Source organism: Mixophyes fleayi, chromosome 12 (assembly GCF_038048845.1).
Source record: "Mixophyes fleayi isolate aMixFle1 chromosome 12, aMixFle1.hap1, whole genome shotgun sequence".
Classification (NCBI taxonomy): Eukaryota; Metazoa; Chordata; class Amphibia; order Anura; family Limnodynastidae; genus Mixophyes; species Mixophyes fleayi.
In genome coordinates this window covers 51,377,514-51,403,166 of record NC_134413.1, presented here as the reverse complement: position 1 = coordinate 51,403,166, position 25,653 = coordinate 51,377,514, and the positions used below count along the sequence as shown (strand labels likewise).

Below are 25,653 nucleotides of genomic sequence, written 5' to 3'. Positions count from 1 at the left end.
TATTGGCCTGTTTAACACACCACGTTAAAAAAACAATTGAATAGCTTTTAATATGGCTGCCTCTCGCACACCCTATACTTTCAATAGACCTTCTACTGGAGTGCGAGAGGAACGTATCATGAAAAAAACTGAGCGTTAAAAATGGAATTGAATCACGGGTAAAAGTTAACCTGCTCGAAAATGATAAAACAACAGCGTTAAAATGACAACGTGGTGTAAACAATTATTGTGCGGTCAATTGAATTCCCTTCTATGACAGCAGCAGATATCTCAAATATCTGCTGAGATGCCATAATAATAAATTTAAATGATCCTTTAATATGCGCCTATCCCCCGAAAACTATTTTAAATGAAAAGTAGGAATGATAAATAGGCCCCTCAGACTGTAAGCTCCATTGGGGCAGGGACTGATGTGAATGCCTAATATGCTACTAGATAATAACACCTGAAAAGTTCTGCAGCATAACAGTTGGTTTTAGGAAGTTTTAACAAGCCAAACTGATTCGGAAGCTTGAAGGGATAATGAGAGTAAACACAGATACTTGTGTATATAATGGAGCTATATTTGATATATGACAAGAACACAGGTTAGAAAGTATTTTTAGATTTTATGGTTTTTTTTTAGTCACTACTGTTCCTGTTTTATTTAAAACTAAAGATGATTTTCTCCTTGTACTGGCCAAGGAAGTTTTACTACAGATTCCACTTTTCCGAAAGTGGAAGTAAAGCCAGAAATAGATTTTAACATGTTGTATGTATCACATTTCCTTGAACGGCTGAACAACTCTGGTAAAAATCAGAAAATTAATCTGATATTGCTCACTGGACTTTGCCAAGTTTTTAAAACATTTCTGTAAAAGCCTTAGGGATGGGTTTATCAAATCTTCCAAATGGAAAAGTGGAGGTGTTGCCCATATCAGATTCTAGCTATCATTTATCTAGTACATTCTAGAAAAGTATAGAGAGCATCTGATTGGTTGCTATGGGCAGCACCTCCCCTTTTTCTGTTTAGAATGTTTGAATAATCTACCCCTTAGTCATTGACTTTAATCAACATACATACAATCTGGTTAGCAACAATGAATATGCAACAAACAACTTTAAAATAGTCTGCTTAGATATCACACTACACAAACAAGTAATCAATGCAAAGTATTGTCTTTAGAATATACTTTCATCATTACAGCTGGTGAGACTGATATTACAGAACCAATGCAACTCCAAATGTAGTTCAAAGATGTTATTTTCACATGCATGATTAAATAGCACTTACATGGGATTTTAAAATAATGCATTTTTTCCCCAGTTTATTTAACCTAATAATTGCAAACTCAGTGAATCTGTGTCCTACGCATGACATACAAAGAGCTATACAGTATTGACAATAAGGCCATGTTTCATGATATGTCCACTTATTTTTTTTATTTTTTTTTTACAGTCAAATCATAATCCCTGAACAGAGAATGAATCAGTGGAGTGGACACTCCATGCTATTAGGTCTTTACAAAGTGCATTCTACTTGCAGAATACCTCATTCCAATGAACAATTGTTTTCTTGGTTACTGGACATCTTTAAGCATGTATTTATAGTAAAGTATTGAACTTTTTGTACAATATTTCAGGCATTTGTTAGCAAATTTTCCAAATTATTCCTACTTGACTGCAAACTATTAAAAATATAGCATTTACTTCCTCTTTAATACAAATGATAAAAAAATCATACAAATCAATAAAACCCTCAAGTCAAGACTAAGATTTTTGTTCTATCTAAACCTATTAAATAGGTCATAGTGGCATGCCTCTGTAACCTTACAGCAACATAACAGGTGATGCCTGTACGCCAGCATACCTGTTCCGTTAACACCACCTCAGGACGAGAGAGGAGTAAAATAACATTTTTATTTTTTGTTATTGTTTAGTATTTTGTTTTCAGTAGGAATCTATTTGAAATGATTGGTGCTACTGCCCCAGGACCCATAAAATAAATATTTGTGGAGGGGGATGGGGACCAGGCTGTACATATAACTTATGTATTCTATTGTTCCACTGCGATAGATGATTGTATGTGTATAATATATATATATATATATATATATATATATATATATATATATATATATATATATATATATATACACACATACACATACACGTATAATCTATTATTTTACAAAGCTTCCAGCTCCACACATGCATCAGACCCTTACAAAGCTCAGTAGACCAGAATGGTGGTTCCAGAGAGATAGACAACACTTATCGATCAGGATAGTTTTTCCCATTGCAACAGAGTATCACCCAGCTGCCACGGTGATAAAACTTTAAGTGACGATAAGCAGGATTTTTTAGATTACAATTATTGCTGTAGTAAGTGAAAGTTTAATGTATATAGGAATTATACCCAGTGTGAAACCAGTTATAAAACTAAAAATATGCATCACGTGAATCCCACCCACCACTCAAACATTTACTACCTCTCAATACAGATTAGATAACAACTGTAAAATCATTTTCAAGTGTGTCCAACTGAATGTATTCTAAACTAACTATAATTCATGGATGTACTTCAGATTATAGGTGTCCAGCGGAAAAAAAATAAAATAAAATCAAGATAAAGCGACACTTCCTAACAGTTGTTAATAAACAATGGGAAGGGGTGGAGTGATGACATGGGGATGAATCAATGGTTCATTGATATGGGTGAAATTCTATACACTTAAAATTAAAAAATGGATTTAAAAAAAAAAAATTGCAACCAGAAGCCACCGTTACTCATATCTACCAATAGAAGAAAAATAGCATTTTCACACATTTTTGATATAATGGCAGCTCCCAGTCAGCAAAGTAGAAGAGTGTAAAGCAGGTGACAATATAAACTTACTCTTTACTGCTTTCAAAGATATAAATAGTTACATAGAGTAATGTGTTTTGTTTGTTTTTCGTGGAACTAAGCAAAATAATAACAAATAAATAAAAATGAACAACACTCACTACCTTTTACGAATTTCCGAATTACATTTCGCCCACTAAGAAATATTACTAAAAGAAAAGTGTTGGTTGGGGCGGGGGAGAGAAAAACACAAGCAGTACCTACTGCTGCCTAAATGATAAGTTTCATTCCAGACCAGGGCACTGTGTAGAGTTTGTATGTTATCCCAGAGTTTCCTCCCACACTCCAAAAAACACGGTAGGTTGCCTGGCTGCTGACTAGGGAATTTAGACTGTAAGCTCCAATGGGGCAGGAACTGATGGGAACGACAAATATTCTCTGTACAGTGTTGTATAATTGGTGGCGTCATATAATATCCTTGCACTAATTTTCAATGCATTATTTACTTATTTCAGATTTAACAAAAAAATAAATAAAATACAAGCTATGTGATCTACATATACAATGCAAGTCGCTCCTAGTACACCTTGCACTAATTCAATGAAATGTACAGTATTATAATGTTGCCTTAACCTACCCAAATACACACTCCATTAATTATCATTGACGCACAGGTGTTGTTGTTGGCTCAGATGATACATTTCCAGAGCACCCTTCTATTTTTAAAGATTCTGCTTTGAAGAGTGAAAATTTGGACAATTAAAAGAGGTTGTACCAACCCCTTTTCGGTAAAACACTGACCGCTGGTTAGAAATTGCATGATTGAGAACTGTTCTCTATAGCACAGAATGTCTTCATTGACACCCCCTGCCGTATGACCCTTGGCAAAATATTTGATTTGCAATTACTGCAAGGTGTGTACACAACTCCTTTCCTTTTACAAATGTCCTCCACAAAATGATGGATACAGTTAAAAAAAAAAAAAAAAAAAAAGAAAGAAAAGGAGCATATTTAGTAGAAGTAAAAACTAGAGATGAGCGAAAAAGTCTGTCTGTAATTGACATTTGTATCATATTTTAAAATTCGGGACCCAAATTTCGCAAATTTGACCAAGATTCTCTGGTAAAGTCACAGAACCATTGGCGAAACGCGTCAGAAAAAATTTACATATTCCCCACATTGTGATCGTGTCCATTAACTAGCGATTTTCGTTTGATGCCTATATCCATTACTGCTGCACAAAATCTTTTATCTGGGATCCTTGTTGCAAATTATTATACTGGACAAGGTACAGAGTGGCTGACTTGGAAATACTTCAGGATGCGTGAAGACCAGGTCACGGGATATTTCTCCCCCATCAACAACTGCTCCGCGATCTGGTGAGATCACTCCTAATTACATCTGGCACTCATATTATAGGAACACCTTGATTCTCATATTCAGCTGGGTCCAGATTATACATTTGCACATAGTCATCTTGGTGCGAAACAGGAAGCACAAAGAGGTTATAAATGGATGCTGCTGCCAGAAGAGTGAGCTGGCCACTCACTCAGGATAACCGTGTAGTTCTGTTTTATTATTCATCCGAGTTAGTGCCATACAGGAGACATTGTTTTTTCTCAATTAGATTCATTTATGGACATGCAGGGTTCCCTCCCTCCCTCCCTCCCCCCCCCAAGTACATGAATGACATCGGAGTCCTTATTGTTGAATAGCCAAACAATTTTATGATTTCCAGATTTGATGGACTTTTACCTGGAGCCATATATGGATAACATTTGAGAGGCGCGTTAGCTGTATTTGTTGATATTTTTATATACTGTACTTTTTTTTATTGTTTTTCATATTAACTTATAAATAAGGTTTGTTGAAATTGAATAAACATACAGACATTCCGCAGTATTCACCATCAGACATTTTTCATTTATACCTGTGTAATTTTTCTAATACTATGGCACCCCTATTTGTTTTGTTTTTGTGATTTTGCAACCAGGGACTGACATTTCCTATTATAGGGAGCGACACTGAATTGAATTTTGGGTGGTTTTGAACTCTCCTCCAGGTTCTTTAAAGTTGGCTAGTATACCATGACCTTATAAAAGAAGCACTAAGCCAGTTTGACACATAGGAGTATATTTATTAATAGCTAAAAAGCCCTAGATTCAGGGCTTCTCCCTTTGTAACAAAGCCCCCAGGCCAGTACGAGTACTGCCGCTGTACTCCTATTGCTATCTCAATATGGTGATAGTAGATGCTCCCCCAAAGGTTTTTTCGGTTTTGTTTTTAAATAAAGTAATACTTTTTTTCCCCCATTTGAATATGAAGCGATAAGACTCCTGTTACCACTGCCAGCCAGTATCGCCGGGGAGATGAGCATCACTGTATGAACTACTATGCATCCCATCAATTTGCTAAAAACCATTGACATCACTGAGGCACACCCTAACTCATTCAGAATTCGACAAGGTAGTGGTTTCTAGTGGATTGATAGGTTACATCTCCACTGTATGTATGTGATAGATCCACTATAAACAGGTATATTGCAGAAATATCTTTGATGTAATTTACATTTTTCAAAAAGCTTTTTTTTTTTTAGTTACTTTGTCTTTGTGCTCACCCTGACTTTTAAACACCTGTTTATCACTTAAATAATTACCAGTTTGTGCATTTATAAATGAACAGAAAACATCTTATCCTTATAAAGCCAGAAAACTGTCTGCCTGATAGACACCTGTTCTTCACTAACGTAATAATCACAGTAGGTGTGGTTACAGATTATAGGAATACACTTACAGTGACAGTTTTCTGTCTATTTAGCAAATTTTAAAAATCTCCTTTTTTACTACCCCCATTGTTAAAAACACAATACAATTTTCACTTATGGCATTGAAGTATATTTTAAGGAAAGCAATGAACTACAATCCTATTAAATGTAAGATTTACAAATGCACACATACCCAAACTGTATACGTGAACAAGATAGTAATGAGGACAGACAGATATGCCATGCAAGTAGACAAGAATAAGAACTTCTCTTTCTTTATTTGCTTGAATAAAGACTTTTGAAAGTATGGGTACATCCATACTTTCAAAAGTCTTTATTCAAGCAAATAAATAATGCATTAGGTGTGGTTCAAACGCCTTTTATAAAAAGTATTATAGTTGTGACACTAAATACTCTGAATGTCTACTATTTTAATTAACTTTATTGTAATTGTGACACTAAATTATATGCTCTATAAACATTTTTGCATTAAAATCAATATTGCAGTAGGTGTCTGAAGTTCCTTTAATATAATCAAATTTACTTAATATCTATAACTGATAAAGATAATATATGAAGTATAAAAGCATGACGTTTTAAACAAGTATCATTAGAAAGACTTTCTATATGTGCTTCCCCATAAGAATTATGAGGATTCCATACCGTAATGTAAATGGGAGTTACAGAGTTTCCAGCTTTGGCTGTTTAAGTTTTATAGGAAAGGTGCCCATGGTGTATATAAGTGGTGCCAGTTATGTGTATAACACATGCCAGTAAAGAATAAAATGGGTGGAGATGAAGGGAAATGCGGAAAAAAATGATCTTTTATTAATTTTCCCTTCACCCCCCCACCTGCCAATTTTATGCTTTACTGCCCTTCTGGTCCACGGGAGGTTTCTGTGCTCCCTGAGCTCACCTTAGGACACCTGTGTTATGGTTTGACAGGTGTGCTGCCCCAGTCAAACTCCCCACCTGCCAATGTCCTCGGAGCCGGTCACCCCCTATATGTGCCATAGGCAACTTTCTTATAAAACAAATTCAAAAAGCAAAAACATAAACTCTCTAGCTCCCACTTACATTAGTCACACCAGATACAGAGAAAGATTGTTGTAGGGGTTCAAGAAACTAGCTGCAGAATATGACCGTTTAATCAGAGGATCAACAAATTAATTTGCACATTCCCAAATTTTGTTATGGAATTTCCTGGTGTTACTCATAATAATACAGATCATCTCTTGGAACATGAAACTACATAATAGACTTTTTGAATATATAAAGACATTTTATGACTCATAACTATCAGCCAAGGCACAGATTATGAATCAGCTTTTGAATCAAAAGTTGAATATTTCTATTGAATTTTAAATACTCTGGTCTTCGCAAGTTTATTATTGTAACCAAAAAACAAGTACATAATTGGGAATTTGTACAAAATATGATTAAACTCTATAATCATGCAATTATAATCAGTTTATTAATTGATAACACACAATAGGTCCACTTTATTGGCGGCTCCCATTTGTGTTCTTCATAAATACACAAGCCCTGATATAACTAAACTTTATGTGAGCAGTGCAACTGTCAATAAAATGCTTAGATCCATATATCTGAAGCAGAACTTTCTTAAACACAATACGATTTTAAAATCAGGTGACAATTCCTCTGGAAAGGTATCTTTATGAAGCAACAGGTGGATCTGTCAAATTGAAGGGTGTGGCTGATTCTGTGTGGTCTCAAAGTTTTAAGTGCATAATTTCAATCAATGTTCTATATAATCTCCTTTACACTACAACAACATTATTCAGCCAGTCACTGTTTACCTAAATCACCATCTGGAACATCGCAGAAAAGACGTCATAGGCTACATTCCCTGTCACGTCCACCATGTAGGTTTGACATGGAAGTTGTTCTCTCACTAGGATGCCATCTCACCACCTCACCAATGCCTTTCAAGAACAGGAAGTCTTTATCAATGATTCTGCTGCAAACCTCGTCAGTGTGTGCAGAAGCAGCCGGCAGTTCAGAGGTTAATCCTGGAGATGACGGTGACGCAGCTCCTGTCACACCTTAATGACATGTGACGTCACACCAGCTGCAGACTATAAACATAGGGATAGGGTCGAGGAATCACGTTAACCGTTTCAGTGCGGTGTGGCAGTGACACCCCGCTGGGTGCACAGAGGTGCGCAGGTGACTCTTGGGGGAGTCATCACGCAGCTGGCGAGAGGTGGTCACTATTTAACCTCTTACTAAACTCCTGTACACAACGGAGGCCACAAAGTGTAGAACACGAATTATGGGACATTCTGTACCAAAAAGCCTGATTTGGGCAGCCTCAGGCCCAAGCCTTTATATACAAGATCATGCCTGACCTGTTCCGACATACTGTGTATAGTAGGCTGCCTCCCTCACATGCACCATAACTACTAACAGGTCGCCTTCCCTACAAGCACTGTAGTTACAATGTTGTTTGTATCAATTCACAAAACACTAAGCTCACATAATGTAATTGGACTGGGAAACACACTCTGCCTGGCACACCAGGGCACAGGCACCCAGGCTGATCTTCTATGCCATCTCCAGGGCGTCAGACATAAGCCCTGGACCTGCAGAGTGCAGGTGACATCCTGCAAGGACATTAATCACAATATTATGCCACCATGTACAATACACGCGCAGATCACGTCAAACAGGTGTTTGGCACCCAAGGGTGCCACATCCATCACGTTGGAGGGACTTTCGCCGTGCAGAGTGAGAGGAAACCACCATACAGGACACGCTGGTCACCAGGAACATGGCTAATTATATTCATCCATTAATAAACGCACTGCATGGACTACGTACCAGACACCATCCACACGAGGTGGCCGCATATCATTACCGCCTTAGATAGCTGCCATCGTGGTGCCAGGGGTGTTGCATGCTTAGAAAGGGGGGTGTAGAGGTGGAAGTCTACAGACATAAGCACAGCAGCGGTAAAACCAATATTGGTCTCTGCGTCTTACCTGGCACATAGGCTGGGGCAGGGGACACATCCCGGGGGCAGCCTGCCTGCGCCATCTTTCCGGGGATCCTGGATTCTCCCAAGTATCAATTTGCATTAAAAGAAAACACACGGAGAGGAGGGTAGGAGGAGAGCAGCAGCCGCAGCAGCCATCTTGTAGGGAGGAGGAGTGAGAGACAGCATCTAGAGGGGAGGGGGAGAAGAGAGACAGAGGGGAGTTTAAGAGACAGCTTGCGCTGAAATGGAAACTGAAACTGCACATCTAGAAGGGACAGTGTCTGTCGGAGACCACAGAGACTGTACAAAGTATGATAGTTACACAGAGACGGCGCTCAGTAAGGAAGGGGCCATGGGGTAGAGACGTGACAGCACCCAAGTGACATATGTAAGCGGCTAGATGACAATATCATGATGGGGCAGAAACATAAATAAGTTGTGGGGCAGATATGGGTTTTTTTTATTGCATGGAAGGAAGTTTGGGAATATATTAGTCTGAGAGTATAAGGAGTGAACTGGAAAAAAAAATCCCTGACAAAGTGATCAATGTTACAGTATAATATGTCTAAAGGACCGTCATTAGGTGGGAGACGTGACGTCAGCCAGGTGGGAGACGTGACGTCAGCAAGGTGCGGTATGTATGTAATGTACTACGAATGATGATAGAAGACAGTATAAGCAGCACTGGTACACAGAAGCAGCAGGTCGACAATGCTGAACGTATTTCTGGAGATAATTATAACCAGTATCCACCTAGTGTAGACTACGATCCCCATTTTTGGGGGATGGTGCACTCTCAGGAGCAGTGATAGTATTAGCGCAGTGAGGTGTAGGCACCCATGGGTGCGGCGTAGTTTGCTAGTAGCACCAGGGCAAGTCACTGACTTGGTTCACTTTATTGTAATAACGAAAAGAAGAATTGACTCTGGGGAAGTCGGAAATGGAATAGAACATACGTACAATGTATGATTGGTGTGGCAGATTTAGAATCTTTAAACATACTGCTTAAACCAAGTTTTCTTGCCAACAAAATCAATAGTGATTACCAGTAAAATATTGTTGTAGAGTGATATTGAACTCCACTCTGCAAAATAATATTGTTACCAGCATCATGTGAAGCTTTTACTCCGAATCTGCTGATGTCATTGGTCTCACTCCATAGTCAGCCTTGCGATGGAGTTTAAGAAATTAAATACAATTTAAAATGATATTATAATCTGAGTCATCAATGTGCGTAAGACATTTCACGAAGCATCATCAATGCACCAAATTATTTCTTAAATACTGTATTGTGTACGCTCTTTTAAATGTGCAGGCAGCCCTGAGCCACTGAGTCAATATTTGATAATGTAAGCTTGTAATCATGAGTGGTTCACATGAGTATATTTGGCCATTGAGTCTACTGAATGACACCACTGAAAAGAGGGGAGTTAATTTTAAAATACTGTTGTACGTTGTGCCTCTTGTACAACATGAAAGATCTCACGATCCACTTATGGGAGCTGTGCACCACTCCGTTACACTACAACGAGAGCACGGACCATGCGTGTGGGAACTGGAGATCATGGATTCCTATTGAGTTTTTTCACGTAGGCTCTTTGTAGAATGCAAGAAAGCTGTGCATGCGTGTGGCATGCTGGTGACACGAAGTTTTATAGACAAGACACTCCCTTTTGTTGTATGTTCCCACTATCTCTCTTACCAGGTCTATGGAGGTTTAGATTCTGTGAAAATAAGGATTATTGCCAATGTTGAAAACAATATACTTTTTGTAGAGATAGATCAGCCAATTCAAAGCAGTGGTAGTCAAATGTTGGAGAGAAGATATAACAGTTATTGCTTGGTAGTAATAATTGCAAGAAAGTACTTAATGATTTAATGGACGTTTGGGTACTAGCATTGGTCAACTGTAGTTTAGTTATGATATGTAATATTATTTTTTAAAACAATTAGTAGTGTGTGTGTCACAAGGATTTCTTAAAAGGGCACTCTGCACAACATTTAAAAAAAAGCAAAAAACAAAAACTTTCACCCAAAACTGATAATATTAACTATTAACTGATCTGTGAGCTTCTGGTGGGAAACTATGGATATATCAAAGCAGCAATCCCACATAGATGATTTCCCCCCTTTAAATAGCAGGTTAAGTGCATTTTAAGCATGCATCTGATAGTAATTTTTCTTAGCTGTTATCTCTTTTTCAAAATCTCTCTAGATGGGAAACCAGTATGGCTGCTAGTCAAACACACACACACACAGATTCACAGCTCTCAGCATGTCATGTGAAGGAAGGAGGGGAAGGATTGTAGAGTGCACAATGCAGACAGGGCTCAGAGGGACATCCCAAAGCCTCTGCTGACTACATAATGTGACTGTGGTAGTCATATGACGCCGTAGAAACTCTTAAAATCATTAATATCAGCCTCGAGAAATAAACCAAGGTAAAATGGTAATTACAAAGCATTTTGTTATAGACTGCCACAGTGATTTATGTTGGTAAAAAGCACATCTCCCTTTTCATGGGATTGCTTCTTTGAGGCTGTGACCTATCTACTTCTGAGCTTTAGGATTTAGCTGACATGTTCCAGTTTGGAAAGATAGTAGTCTTTGTTCTCAGTACCCTCCCTCACAGTTCTCGCTCACTACAATAGAACTTAACAGGCAACTAAGACGGTTAGACTTTTACGTTCTTGTAAAACAGTTAACCCTTATTGCTAGATAGGATTAAATGTTTCTTTTCATCATTTTAATGCAAATATAGAGGGACAGATCAATGCAGGAAAAATGTAAATGCTATTTTTTCCTGATTAGTCACTCTGCTTGTGCATTGAAAATAGTGTGTACAGACATCAGTGTTTCCTATATTTTGCATTGTATTTTAGCTTCATTTCATTTAACCTCTTTTCGGACACAGACCCAGCTATGTCTGAATTATCTTATAAACTCTTTGCTTATATTTTTAATGCACTCAGTTTTCATTACCATACTGTTGTCTTCATAATAAATGTTATTAATAAAATATAATGAATAGCAACTTCCCCAATTAATGGGAAAGTAAGTAATGGATATGGGGTATCTTATCTTATCCAGAAAACTGTTATACAGAAAGTAAATAATTCCTTGTATTTGGTGATAAAGTCATACTCACAGACATGATGAACAAGTGCCTTGTGGAATGCCAGAGGAAATGCCTGGAAAAACAGGGGTAATGCTTAATTCTAATTTAGTTTATTCTGAGCATTGTACACCAAATTACTAAAAAATGTTATGTGGAAAAACCTAATACCATGCATTCTGGATAATATATGCCATACCTTTTATAATATTGATAAAATATGATGAATTGCAAATGTCCTACTTAATATGTACTTTGGGACTTATTAGTCCTGTAAAACATCATGAACAATTAAGTCTGCAAAGAGATCCCACCATGAATAATTTTTCTCCCAATCTCTAGGTTAGGATTGAAAACATGACAAATAGTTAGCACATAATTGTATTAATTGATTAAACTAATAAAATTGTTTTAATTAAATATAGGTTTAATTTGTCCAAAGTACACCACAATGTATTTATAAATTAAACTGGTTCATCATATCTAATGAAGGATTAGAGGTCAAAGTGGAAATTTAGAAGTGGCGGTAAGTGAATGGAATGTGATAGTTTTACAATGAAGGCAGTAGAGAAGTGGCGGTGTGTCATACCACTGCATACTCCCCACTTCCACCACTGCTTTAAAGTACAAGATGTATCAACCTGTGCACTCTATTCTGTGGAGTTTGGTGACCGATATGTATTTTAGAAAAATAGAGAAAACACTTTGTTGAAAGCAGAATTAAAGCTCTGTCCACAGCTCAAAAGAAAAAGTGGGACAACCTCCAAAGATGACAACATTCATAAAAGCACATAACAAATAATATTAATGATGTTGCTGATGACATCACATAGAACATTTGTAACATCACATTATGGATATCACACAACATCCTCTTTGACTTTGACAAAGTTTACAGCAACAATTGCATCACCAATGACCAAATTTATGACAACTTGTGCAAGATCATGAAGTGTATAGGGGTACAAAACCTAAACTTAAAATGATGTATTGTTGAAATTTATCAATATGAATATAATATATTACTTGTATAATTCCTCTGTTATTTGAAATCAAATGGGTCACACTAATACCAGTGGTGCAGAATGCCGTAAAGACGTGGGAACTATATGTCTGTGATCATCCCATAAAGTATTTTAGCCGTATTCAGTAATACATAGCTGTAAATTAGTGTTTTTTTTACTCTTATTGTTCATGATTTTGCATGTATTGTCATAATAGTTGTCATTGCTGTTGTAAAATTGATGTAGGAGATGTTGTGTGAGTAACGTTATACTGTTTGAAATGTTCTATGTTAAGTTATTGGTGACATCATTGCCTGTGTGATTTTATAAATTACATAAGATAATTTTTGAGGATGAGGTCAGTTAAAGTGGTGCACAACTTTACCAGCCCAAACTCCTGTTTCTTTTTTAGCGAAGGACAGCGGCTTTTTTTTTTTTTTATAAATGAATGTCCTGTTTTTTTCTCAAATTGTATTATACAAAAACAACTTCATTAAATAGTGGTGCGGTGGTTGGATGTGGGTAGGTGGAGCACAGTGCTTAATAATCCTGAAACTGATCTGGTCTCTGTGAGCATATTGGGACTGTCTTTTTGTGACTATTTTGTCTTGCATGTTGGGCTAAGGGAATGTTGCTAAGAAATAGATGGAAGAATAGGTTGGAGGTAAAAAAAAAACAAACCTCCAGCAACTCACAGTGTGTGCATCTACCATCTTTCAGCTGCCAGCCCGTTCTTGCGACTTGCAAATAATGTATGTGCGTTTCTCCTGCAGAGACTGTTCCCTAGTGGTGATTATGGCACTTAAAATTGACTGCCAAACTGCCCTTTCTGGTAACAGTGACCACCAGTGACCGAACCGCTTTTACTATGTCCAGGGCCGGATTAACCATAGGGCTAACTGGGCTACAGCCCAGGGGCCTCGGGCATCCAGGGGGCCCTTGAAAGTGCTCAACAGCATTATTGATCGGGCGGGGGCGCCCCCGGCCCGATCAATGCTGCTGAGCACTTTCACTGTGGTCCTTCCCCGGCGCGCTGTAGTCTCCTTACTGAGGAGATCTCGTGAGTCTCACTCTCACGAGATCTCCTCAGTAAAGAGCGTACAGCGCGCCGGGGAAGGACCGCAATGCCAGGAGGAGGTAAGTGCCTTGGAGGTGGCTCGGATCATGGGGGGGGCCTCACGGGGGAATGGGGCCCCCTTAGCCCAGGGGCCTCCATTCCCTTAATCCGGCCCTGACTATGTCAGGACTTGGACAAGTTCAGCGCGACCAATGAGAATCAAAATGACACCTTGGTTATGTAAAAGGACACAGTGTCAACTGACCAGTATAGATGGGAAGAGAGACATGGGGGATTTAAGTAGCTGGTTCATAGATGAAGTGATAGAGGGAAGAATGTCAGGAAAAGTAGAACTGATCTGACCCACCACAGTAAATATGGTAAATTGTATGATATTGGGGATGTCAGCATTGATGCAGCAAAATACTTCCACTAGCTACCAGGAAATGTCTGCTCTACTAAAGATGTCACAAAGGCGTAGCGAGGGGAACAGAGGTGCTAGTGGTATTATATTTAATTATCAGGTGGACAGATGGGGTTAATCTATCACCAAAATCATTAATGTTGAACAGTTTTCTGTCTCCCAGGTACTTAGGGTTGGCATAATGTGGGTGGTGTTGATACATTGTTTGGAGGGTCACGGTGGTGAGGGTACATATGGGTATAAATGACAAAGTTAGAAGTAGATGGATGGTCCTAAAAACAATTTCAGGGATTTAGGCTTTACACTCAAAGCAACAACATCCAAGGTAATATTTTCTGAAGACATTGGATATCTTTCTTAAAGATATGTTATCTAGCTATAATTAGGTGAGGACATGATAAGGGCCTCTTCCAGGCTCAGGTCTGTATACCTGTTTCCTGCAATTCAACACTACCTGCTACAGGGTGACATCCAGGGATTATTTGCAATTTTTAGGGTAAGGAAGGTATTTTTTGCCACCCATGCAGGCTAATTTGTCACACTATATCCTTTGTTTTGCCTTCCTCTAGATCAGTGCATTTAAAATTCATGAAAGGTTGAACCTTATGGACCTGTGTCTTTTTTCCATTTTAGTAACTGGTATCTGTAACCATGATATACCGATGTTCGCTGAGGACCAGTGGGATGATCATCTAAAACAATTTCTGATATTATTGCTGTTGAATTCTTAAGTACACTGCAGTGCCAGACACTGGGGTAAACAGAGCACACATAAATCATGAAAAAGTACAGACATGGAAAAAAGCTTGCGATCTAGTGGATAGTGAGTTTGTGCAGTGATGGACATGGGATGTGGCTGCTAGGCTCTCTTGTCTTGGGGCTTTTATTGTTCCTTATTATTATTATTTACTTTCTTTAGGAGGGTGTTCTATGTATTGTATATGTAAGCTTCAATCAAAATTGTCGCAGCAAAAAATAGGGGTGTGGGAAAATATTAAATAATTTTTCCCTTTTATACTAAAGAAAAAGCAAGAAGCACCATTACAGCCTTTGGTTTCTTTCAGTACTAGGGTAATTGATAAGGCCCCAAGAGGTGGCAATTATACACCCCCCACAGTGCCCCTTTGTAACATTGGGCCACCTTTAATGATGGCAGCCAAACTCAGAACCCCATGCCCATTACCGAGCTGTCCTTGTAGATCTAACCTGGACTACATACTAAGACTTTCAGGTGACTCAAAATATTGGGTCCCCCCCATCTGTCCAGTCTCCTATGTTAATTAGTGCTGGTTTGGTCGTTTTTACAAGAGGGGGACAAACAATAGAAGGTTACCATCTCTGCTAATTACAACCAGCCCAAGCATCAAAAAAGCACAGGAACTTTTCCAAAACACCTTGGTGGTGGTGGGAAGTGAAATGAACTACCTGCAAGAGGTTGTAACTAGGCAGTCCATAACTCTGCTCAATACACAGCTAACCACTCTTTAAAGCTGCAATATTTTCATCCTACTGCAGAAGGAGGTTTGAGCAAGAGAGCCAATCAGAAGTTGCAATGCTCGTGTTTGCAGTTTTTCATTGGTCATCCAACTGACAGTTCCCTCCAAAGCATCACACCACCCTAGTTTTCAGCAAGGGCTGTGAGACTAACCTCCAAGCCTTCTTCACAACCTCTTTTTTGCACTCCTTTGCTTCTTTTTCTTTTTTCTTCTATATTCTGCTTATTTGTTTCTGTATTCAGTGTTTTCAGTGCACACAGGGAATCCTTTTGTTATCAGAGCAGTGCCAGGACTCATGGGAAGCAGCGATACTGACCGGTAAGACACCATTTCTCATCACCAAAGCTCAGTACATCGGAAGGAAGGGAAAGCCCACTCTAAAATAAAGTATGATGCTAGTTCTTATTGCTGACACTGCATAATACCACTTTACTAAAGGGAAAGTTAGAGCAGCGCCAGCCCGTTCTTGCGACTTGCAAAAATGTGCCCAAAGATTTCAGTGTTGATTTTTGCACTTAAATAACACACAAACACAGAGTCATGGATTGGTTTTCTGTCAATCTTTAGTTTGAGAAAGCTAAACTCACAATAGGAAGTAGACTGATGTAAAAATGTCATCACTTAACAGTCCCTCTGAGATGACAATTACCTCCAAGTACATTGAGAGAGTAGCTTGGAGCATGGTAGAATGTATGTCCAACCATCCTAATGTTATGTGCCAAAATTCAGCTCCAGGAGCCACTGGGGAGATGGAATGAACAGGATACCTAGAGGAGGGAGAGGGATGGTGTACTTTTAAGACCCCCAGGCTTGTTACCTGTAAGTAGCAAGCACATTGTGTGTGTGTGTGGGGGGGGGGTATTATATTTATACTGACATGCCTTTGTGTCATGTGTCTGTTGTACCTCTTACCTTCTGATGTTTCTTTCCTTAGGATCTGGCGTAATGTTTTCAGTTTCATATATTAAATATTAATTATGAAATTTCAAATCAGTGCTCAATTATGTTCAGGTATTTATTTGATACAAGATATGTTGGAATCATGGAAAGCTTTGAGCTGGATTATGGATCAGCAAAGAAAAAGGGGGACAAAAGAAAATGAAAATCTTGGCCATATCATTTTCCTTTATGCATGCCACCACTTTTTCCCTTTGATTGAACAATCTTTGTTGCCCCAGTAATTACTACTCATAACCTATGTGACTCTACTTGGACAAACAGACCAGATTCAAGCAAAGTGACATAGATGAAACATGGATAAAAGGAAACTCAGACTGACAGTGCCAACAACAAAACTAGACAAGACATACGGATTAGGCACAGGGCAGAAATTAAAAAACTAAAAAGGATCCCGGAGCTGGGCCTAGGGACAATACCACAATGATCTTGCACTGCCTGAAGAGATGAAAGCTGTTGGGGAATACGTGAATGAGTATACTTATGCCAATAGGTTGTAAACATTTTATTATGGTCTGCATTCAACAGACTTGTATGATGTGGCTGATATTATTGTATAGTTCAGCATACTGTGTTTAACCTGTTTAAATAAAGTATTTTTATTGAAATTTTTTAGTTCTAACATACAAATAGCATATCTAACATCCAATTTAAATTAACATCTATACTGTGCTTAATCTCTAGTTGGTTCTGGTATTTTTACATTTGCAAAGCCTTTAATTTGCTTTCCAGTTTGAAGAATGCTTCATGATTTTTTTCCTTCTTTCATGCTCCACCTAGATCAAGACCTCACTCAGAAACACCTTATGGAACAACCGCTAATTAGTAATATTGATAATATTTACCTGATTATGCCATTTTCAAAAAACAAAATAAATCTGTCCAAGGTTAGCATATTAAAGGTTTGTATCACAATTATAAATAATGTACTGTCTAGAAAGATTTTTATTCTTGTTAGTTCAAACCATTAACTTTGGGCAGAATCCAGTGTGGGCAGAGAACCGTATACACCTGGCGTACAATGGATACATTGTGGTGCATTTCTCTGACCAATTTTTAAAGGTAGGTTATATAGAAAACACAATGAAGCACATACATAAAAATATCTGGTGAGGAGAAATCATGCAGAAAAAATGCCTATGTAAAACCTATAAAGATTAGGCACTGCTTTTATAAAACGTTTATGCTCATGTCTTCAAAAGCACAGCGTTCCTGTCATATGCCTGACTCAACTGCTATTTCTGCTCTTAGGTTGGACCATGAAATAGTTGCAACGTTCCAACTAATATGTCCCCTCTTACAGCCAGAATTGGAACAATGTTGCTTTAGTAACAAAGGGAAAATGTTGTAATTCTGTTATAAATAATGTTACACTTTGTTTGTGACAGATTTCAACTAGCTGATGCTTTACCTCAGTGAGTATTATATAAATATTTTGTGTGAACAAAGTATAATCATTATTTGTATTTTTAGATGGGATTTCTTCTGTGTGTGTATCATGCATATTGTAGCTGTTTTCTGCATGAAGTAGAACATTCACATCCTTGGCTATGATCACTGTACATAGCGCAGGCTTCTGCAATGTGTGTGTTAATTGAAAATAATGAGCTTTATCGTGTTTCGGGCCATAAATGCATAGTATGGTAATTAGTGCATCATTTAAGGATCCTGTTAGCTCTAACTACTTTTCCGTTTTCATTTGCAAACTTAGCATGAAACGTAAATGGCACATATGCTTTCGTTAAAATTGCTGCCTCCCCCTTCCTCCACTCCTCGTAATATCAATATTGTGCTTTTTTAAGCTCCTTCAGGCTTGTAGTGTGTGTGTTTTTTGGAGGTGTGTGGAGAGAAGGGTATTAGAATTACATCCATTTTTGCAGCTGTTTAGAAATGTCTCATGTCTCAGCAAAATATGTTATGGTAAAGTATCAATTATTCTCTAATTACATTATCTACTTACCTATTAATGTTATTACTTGACTTTCAGACTCTCGCCCTAATACATGCGTGCATATTTTATGTCAATTATACACAGTACATTAAATTGGCTCCTCCACATACAGTTAGCAAAGCGTCAGTGTGTGTTTTCCCATCCTGTTATTGCTGCAGTCTGATACAAAATATTAATCACAGTTTCTGCTACCTACGCCTCATCAAACATGGCCTTGGTGTACACAGCCTTGCTTTATCACTTACCTTCATATTCCTGGTACTTTCCCTGCTACAACTTATCCACATCCCAATGGGGATGTTTCCTTGTCAAGGCGTGCAAAGCACAATTGGGGACAGGATGCAGTTTATTCTTCTCAATACAAAAAATACTAGGCTACCTGGATTAAGAAGAAAAAATTGAATGCACAAAAACAAAAAACGTAATTCTATGTCCTGCTTCCTTTAATAAAAGGGTTTGTTCACCAGGACTTTACTCTCCAATACAAAGTTTGGGATGAAGATACAAATGTTGGTTATGTGACAGGGAAATCACCTTTTCCGTGCTATGGGCTTGGAATTGTAATTATAGCATGGAGCTGTGCACTCTGTTATAGGGATGTACCTGCTGATAATGAGGACAGGAGACAGTGGTCATCATTGAGTAACTCTGATTTACTCTGTTGCCAAAGCCATATCTATAATATAGTTATTTCATATGTTATGACCTTATTTAGGTGAGTACATCAAATAAGTCAAACATGGCATCTCTGGATTTGCATTCTTTATTTAGGATTATTTAAAATAACCTACATTTTCCTATACAGTCATGGCCAAAAGTTTTGAGAATGGCACAAATGTTATTTTTCACAAAGTCTGCTGCCTCAGTTTTTATGATGGCAATTTGCATATATTCCAGAATGTCATAAAGAGTGAACAGATTATTTGTAATCAATTTCAAAGTCCCTCTTTGCCATTACAATGAACTTTATCCCCAAAACAACATTTCCAATGCATTTTAGCCCTTCCACAAAAGGACCAGCTGACATCAGGTCAGTGATTCTCTCATTAACACAGGTGAGAGTGTTGATGAGGACAAGGCTGGAGATCACTCTGTCATGCTGATTGAGTTAGAATAACAAACTGGAAGCTTTAAAAGGAGGGTGGTGCTTGAAATCATTGTTCTTTGTTAGGAACCCCTCCAGTAAGCACGTCAAAACCCGGAGTCTGCTCTGAAGTCTGGTGTTCACTGGAGCCCCTAGTGGTGGGGACAGACTTGGCCGCAGACAAACAGAGGGTTGTGAGATAAGCACTGACTGGGGAGAACCCAGCTATAGAGTGTAGAAGCAAATGGCAGAGTGAAATCCAGTCAAGGGTCGGGGGCCGGCAGCAGACAACGAAATCCAAAGAACAATCCGAGGTCAGAAGTCACAAGCAATTCAACAGGGTCCAGAAACAAGACAGGGGTCATACACGGGAGATCAGGTCTAGCAAAAACAGTCAAGGAGCAGAAACAGGAACAGGGAGCCTAGCTACACTGGGAGCTATAACTGGCAGTGAGACTCTGTCCTCACTGCCTTAAGTACTGAGGGAAGCCAATAGGAGTAAAGGGCCAGTGAGACCCCTCCCTACTGCACTAATCACCAGGAAATGGGCAATGTAGAATTCCTATCTTACAGCTCTGACTGGTTGGCAGTGAATCCAGTAACATAACAAGCATGAATAGAGTTCCTGTAAGAGAGTACATATATATAATAGTTATCTTTCTCTGCGCGCATGCGCCCGGCTGTAAGACCGCAGGCCGGGTGCTGCGGCAGTAGTGTTAGACCGTCCCGGTTGTTGCCCAGGCAACTGGAACGTAGGAGGCGGAAGTGACGTCCCAGGACGCCGGGGACCACCGGAAGTGAGTCGCCGCGATACGTTACATTCTTCCTCTGTTAACCATGGTTACCTGTGTCACGGGCACTAGGAGTCTTTACCCAGGGATCACCAGGTGATAGGCTTACCAGAGCAGTATAGGTGGTAATATGGTACTCTGGTAGCAGGGTGATCACGGAACAGGAAATAGCAGGTGATGAGATGCTCAGGAAAGTCTATGACTAGCAGCACTGGCAATATGGAGGTAGTAATACACGAGGAACTGTATGGACAAAGGACACGTGAAGGTAGTCAGTGGTCTGCGGTAGCAAGTTGTACCACTGCTATAGTGAGGAGGAATGTCCAACAGAAACGAGGGGGTGATGAGAGTCAGCGGTCTGCAGATAGCAAGTTGTACCGCTGTCTGAGTGAAGGAGTGGAATCCAAGTGGAGGTATCCGGGTAGTCAGTGGTCTGCGATAGCAAGTTGTACCACTGCTATGTGAGAGGATACTGGAACAGGTGATACAGGAAACAGGGATCAGTGGTCTGACATCAGCAAGTTGTACCACTGCATATATATGTGAGGAGGTGCACGGGGGAAGACAGCCACACAGGATATACACAGGCACCTTATACACGATCCACAGTAATATGCACAATATAGGTATATATATATGTAAATGACTGATCAGGTCTGCAATCTAGAAAGTCTCTTGAAGTAGTCCAGCACAATGATAACACAGTCAATGATGGCAATAGACTCAGCGGATAGCAGACTCCAGAGCGAACCAAACACAGTCCAGCAAGATATGCAATACACAGCACAGTCAATGAGAAGTATGCATACCGTGGTTCAGCAGTAGCAGTCAGATGGGATTGCAGCGGTACCTGAGCGGCTGGAGGCCGACTGGATAGGAAGTCCCTGGATAGGAGAAGCAGCGGTCTAGCAGGTGCAGCGCACAGGTGAGTAGACCGACAGGGACACGAATCCACAGGAGTCAGCAACACGTGGAACTGGACTCATAGGAAACCCAGGAGAATGGAGATGATCCAGCAGAGGGTAGTAGAAGAGATACAAATCCAATGCTGACAGGAGGGTAGAGGCCAGTGGAACACGTGAAGGCGTGGAGAGTGGATCAGCAGGAGATGGACGATAGCGCTGACCACAGCGGCAGGACTCAGCGGCACACGGAGGTAACCAGTAGCAACCACAGGAACCAACAGCGATGGGAAACAGGAGTGCAGCGCAGGGCCGGAGCTGTCGATCACGAAGTGTAGCAGATGGTAATGAAAAGCGGCAGTCTCGAGGAAGTCACAGCAAAGATGAGATGAGAGTGTAGTGCACGGAGGCAGCGGATAGTAATCAGCTGGCAGTCACGATGTTGAACACAGGCGAGTTGCAAGCAGGAGACTGTAGTGCACAGAGGCAGCGGATAGTAGTCAGCTGGCAGTCACGATGTTAAACACAGGCGAGTTGCAAGCAGGAGACTGTAGTGCACAGAGGCAGCGGATAGAAATCAGCAAACAGACTTGATGAGAAGCAGGTGAGTGAGGTAAAAGCTGGAGTGCACGGAGGCAGCGGATAGCAATGAGCAAACAGTCACATTGATATAAAATAACGTTGAAGTGGTGTAGAAGACTGTAGTGCACGGAGGCAGCGGATAGGAATCAGCAAACAGTCATGATGATAAAGTTGATGGTAGAAGTGGTATGGAACCACAGTAGTAGAAGTGGTTTGGAAACCACAGGAATCAGCAGCACTGAATACACAAGTAATACAGGAACACCTTCAGAGACTCATGAGGAATGAGACTCCAAGATCAGGCAACGTGGTAGTGACCACAGGTGCTTAATATAGGGAGGTTGCCTGATCTGCCAATTAAGTTAAAGGGGTATACACTGAAGTATAGAAAAGGGCTGCGCATGCGCAGACCCTCAGGATGGTGGACGGCCACGGTTCCTAAATGTCCGGGAAGAGGCACTCACGGTCCGGTGAGTGACAGTACCCCCCCCTTTTAAAGGTGGGCACAGAACGCCTGGAACCGGGCTTGTCCGGATTTTTGGAGTAAAACTTCTTCAAAAGGGCAGGAGCATTAAGATCTTCAGCTTTGATCCAAGAGCGCTCCTCAGGACCAAAGCCCTTCCAATGAACGAGGAAGTGGAGGACTCCTCGCGAAATTTTTGCATCTAGTACCTCGGTAATCTCAAAATCCTCCTCCTGATGGACTTGAACTGGCTGCGGAGCTGAGGGAGGAGTTGAAAAACGGTTGATAATAAGAGGTTTGAGCAAAGATACATGGAAGGCATTAGAAATCCGAAGACTCTTAGGAAGAAGGAGTTTCACACATACTGGATTGATAACTTGAATGATCCTATATGGACCAATAAAACGAGGGGCGAATTTCATGGATGGAACCTTCAAACGAATATTTTTTGTGGATAACCAGACACGATCTCCAAGTTTTAGTGGTGGAATAGCCCGCCTCTTCTTATCAGCGAAAGATTTATATTTGATAGATGTCTTCTTTAAACAGGTTTTGACCTGAGACCAGATATTTTTAAAGGTCTGACAAACAGTTTCCACCGCAGGAACTTGGGTGGGCGGGAGGGCAGGAAATTCCGGAAAAGACGGATGGTGACCGTGAACCACCAGCACTTGACTTTTTGAAGATGACTCCTGAGATCCATCTTCAACGTCCGATGACGTCACGAACGCCCGATGAGGAGGAAGGCGTTCAGACTGAACCTTATCACACAGATCCGTAGATGAAGGATCCTGTGGAGGAGGACCTGGTGGAATAGACGAATGCTGTCTTTTGAATGAAACCACTTGAGAGAGACAACGATGATGACATTCAGCTCCCCAAGATGTAACTTGAGAAGTGCGCCAGTCAATCTGGGGAGAGTGACACTGAAGCCATGGAAGGCCTAAGACAATCGGACTTGTCGTAACAGGAAGAATTAAAAACGAAATCTCTTCATGGTGTAGCCCACCAATCTGAAGCGTTACTGGAGACGTACTCTGGGTGATGAGACCATTGATGAGACGTGATCCATCCATAGCAGTCACAGTAATCGGTGTTTTCAAAGTAATCACTGGTAGGGACCATTGATTCACTAATGATTTGGAAATGAAATTTCCTGCTGCTCCGGAATCAATCAATGCCTGTGACTCAAAGGTTTTGGTAGCAAAGGAAATAGTCACATCAAAAGCGCAGACTTTAGATTTCATAGACGATGGAGAGGACTGCAGGAACCCTAACCTTATCTCCCCAGTATTGGTTAGAGCCCGGCATCTCCTGGGACAAGAATTGAGCATATGCGTAGAATCGGCACAATAGATACAAAGTCTATTCTTTATTCTTCGGTCCCTCTCCTCCAAAGTTAATTTGGAGCGACCTATCTCCATGGGTATCACCGGAGATGAAGCTGGGTGAAATTGAGGATTTGAGAGAAGAGGTGTTTTAACCGAAGTTGATTTCTCAGGTTCTCTTTCACGAAACCTCAGGTCTACACGATGGCAAAGAGAGATCAAATCTTCTAAAGAGGAGGGTAGTTCTTGTGAAGTCAGTGCGTTTTTAATTTTATCGGAAAGCCCCTGCCAGAAGGCGGCAATTAATGCTTCAGTGTTCCACTGAAGTTCAGAGGCTAAGATCCTAAATTGAATGACGTACTGAGCCACAGTGCGAGATCCTTGGCGAAGACGGAGAATGCTGGATGCAGCGGAAATAACACGACCTGGTTCATCGAATACACTTCGGAACGTGGAAATAAATTCGGCACTATCCTGTAACAATGGATCGTTTCTTTCCCACAGAGGGGAAGCCCAAGCCAGGGCTTGTCCTGAAAACAATGAAATAAGATAGGCCACTCTGGAACGATGGGTAGAAAAATTTTGAGGTTGGAGCTCAAAATGAACTGAGCATTGAGTAAGAAAACCCCTACAGGTTTTGGGGTCTCCATCATATTTTGACGGAGTAGGCAGGTGTAGCGTGGAAGCAGTAGACACCTGGGATGGCACAGGGGAAGAAGATGACGACACGGAAGGATCAACAGTGGCTGCTACCTTTGGCACAGAAGTTACTTGGGCGACTAAAGTCTGATAACATTGCAGCAACTGTTGTTGACGAACATCTTGTTGTTCCATACGGGTAACCAGATATTGCAGCATCTCTTTGGCGGTAGGTTCCACATCTGGGTCTGTCATGGCCTGATCTTACTGTCACGGGCACTAGGAGTCTTTACCCAGGGATCACCAGGTGATAGGCTTACCAGAGCAGTATAGGTGGTAATATGGTACTCTGGTAGCAGGGTGATCACGGAACAGGAAATAGCAGGTGATGAGATGCTCAGGAAAGTCTATGACTAGCAGCACTGGCAATATGGAGGTAGTAATACACGAGGAACTGTATGGACAAAGGACACGTGAAGGTAGTCAGTGGTCTGCGGTAGCAAGTTGTACCACTGCTATAGTGAGGAGGAATGTCCAACAGAAACGAGGGGGTGATGAGAGTCAGCGGTCTGCAGATAGCAAGTTGTACCGCTGTCTGAGTGAAGGAGTGGAATCCAAGTGGAGGTATCCGGGTAGTCAGTGGTCTGCGATAGCAAGTTGTACCACTGCTATGTGAGAGGATACTGGAACAGGTGATACAGGAAACAGGGATCAGTGGTCTGACATCAGCAAGTTGTACCACTGCATATATATGTGAGGAGGTGCACGGGGGAAGACAGCCACACAGGATATACACAGGCACCTTATACACGATCCACAGTAATATGCACAATATAGGTATATATATATGTAAATGACTGATCAGGTCTGCAATCTAGAAAGTCTCTTGAAGTAGTCCAGCACAATGATAACACAGTCAATGATGGCAATAGACTCAGCGGATAGCAGACTCCAGAGCGAACCAAACACAGTCCAGCAAGATATGCAATACACAGCACAGTCAATGAGAAGTATGCATACCGTGGTTCAGCAGTAGCAGTCAGATGGGATTGCAGCGGTACCTGAGCGGCTGGAGGCCGACTGGATAGGAAGTCCCTGGATAGGAGAAGCAGCAGTCTAGCAGGTGCAGCGCACAGGTGAGTAGACCGACAGGGACACGAATCCACAGGAGTCAGCAACACGTGGAACTGGACTCATAGGAAACCCAGGAGAATGGAGATGATCCAGCAGAGGGTAGTAGAAGAGATACAAATCCAATGCTGACAGGA

At 40.4% G+C, this 25,653-nt stretch overlaps 1 protein-coding gene and 1 long non-coding RNA gene across 2 annotated transcripts in view; one reads left to right on the top strand and one right to left on the bottom strand.

Annotated features, from left to right (window-relative positions):
- BAHD1 (bromo adjacent homology domain containing 1) overlaps positions 1-8,727 on the bottom strand; it is a 115,190-nt gene extending 106,463 nt beyond the window's left edge. The window contains exon 1 of the mRNA XM_075192565.1: positions 8,597-8,727. The gene's annotated coding sequence lies outside the window, so the exon portion shown is untranslated. The remainder of the gene's footprint in view (positions 1-8,596) is intronic.
- On the top strand, positions 8,721-17,253 carry LOC142108729 (uncharacterized). The gene is made up of 2 exons (XR_012680208.1): positions 8,721-8,980; positions 16,623-17,253. It is a non-coding gene; the product is annotated as an uncharacterized LOC142108729 (long non-coding RNA).
- The last annotated feature ends 8,400 nt before the right edge of the window (positions 17,254-25,653 follow it).